Genomic DNA, 1,648 nt, shown 5'->3' with positions numbered 1-1,648 from the left:
AGCAAAGCAGGACGCATTCACATAAGACACGGACCTTCAAAGTAAAACAGGAAGTATCACACAGAGACGCAAACTTGACACAGTGGAGACAGCAACTAAGAAACACAGAGACATAAACCATAAGGCAGAGGACTCTAAGAACCGAGAGACACAGAGGGGAACTCAAACATGCAGACACAGACTACACAGAACAGAGGGGACACAGAGAAACATGAAGGGCAAGGGATCGAAACTAGAAACCATAGAAAACTCACACAAGTACAATAATACAAAAATCACAAAGAACTAAACATGCTGGGTGGGGAGACCCACTGTCGTATGGGTGGCAATGAGTGGTGGGAGTCTTTATCAACAGGGAAAACTACAGAACTTTAACATCTGTCCACTAAAGCTGTCCAGTGGGCTCACACCTGAGTCACAGTGTGACGACAAAATAGACGTCTGACGTCTGAAAAGCATGAAGAACAGCAATCTCTAGGTGAAACGTCTTCAAGCAACTTAAAGAAGTCCAGACGCTTTTCTTTGCAAGCTCCTTTGACTCTGACGTATGTTAAAAATATTATTGTTACACTGCTGCTCGTGGTCTTTGCTCACAGTTTGTTGGTTGGTGAAAAGGGGGCGGAGCCTTTCAGTCTGTGGCACCAAGGCTGTGGAACAGTTTCCCACCACAACTACGTTTGTTGACTCTGTGGAATCCTTTAACAAGCAGTTAAAACGTGTTTGTTTAAACAGGCCTTCAGTTAATCAACACTTTTGAATTGTTTTGAATTTGCATTGTTTATATTGTCTGTTTTATTACTTAATGTTTTCTTTATTTTAACCTTTGTTGCCTGTCTACGAAAAGCGCTTAATAAATAAACCTGACCTTATTTTATATCCTAACATGCAATGTTAATGTCATCTGTATGCAGATACTGCTTTCATTCATAAATGTCAGTTTTCTAAAAAATTCTAGATGATTTTGATGTTCTTGTCTTTTAAATTTGTAAACCTTTAAAATAAAAATCAAACTTTTCCATTTTTATTGATCTCGGGTGTTTTCCCATCATCTGCGTGTTTGTGTCTTTTTCTCTGTAGACATTTCATCTCATGAGTTCTGAGCCGGCTGGTTTCACTCGCAACCTTTTTCTCTTCGAGTCACGTAGAGCAGAAAAATCAGGAGAGAGACTGAAGATGGAACTCGGTGATGCTACGTCTTAGTTTGATTTGCACCAAAATCTAAAAGCTCAAACAATCAGCAGCATCCCTGCTGCACCGGGGCACTTTAGTTCTGAAGGTTAGCAGATGTGGCAGAAGCAGATCCTTTTTCAGGGCTCTGAGATGAAGCCGGACGGAGAAAAATACCTTTGGTCTAAAAACAAAAGAATCTGCAAGCCTGAATCGCTCACTTGTTCTTCTGGTCCCTCACCCTTCCTCTTTGCTGTCCTCAGATAACTCCCCTCCCCCTCCCCTCTTCACCCGCTGTCTTACATCCTGGCTCTCCGCCCGGGGCCCCTCTCGGCCACAGTGGCGATCGGGGCCTCACGGTGTCATTTGCAAACTGTCCCAAACAAAAAACTCCATTCAGCTCCACGCAAAGGAGCAACCACAGATTACACACACACACACACACACACACACACACACACACACACACACACACACACAC

This window comes from Haplochromis burtoni, unplaced genomic scaffold (assembly GCF_018398535.1).
Source record: "Haplochromis burtoni strain Fernald_Lab_line unplaced genomic scaffold, NCSU_Asbu1 Contig_214, whole genome shotgun sequence".
In the NCBI taxonomy this organism is placed as follows: Eukaryota; Metazoa; Chordata; class Actinopteri; order Cichliformes; family Cichlidae; genus Haplochromis; species Haplochromis burtoni.
Note: the sequence above shows the minus strand (reverse complement) of the source record.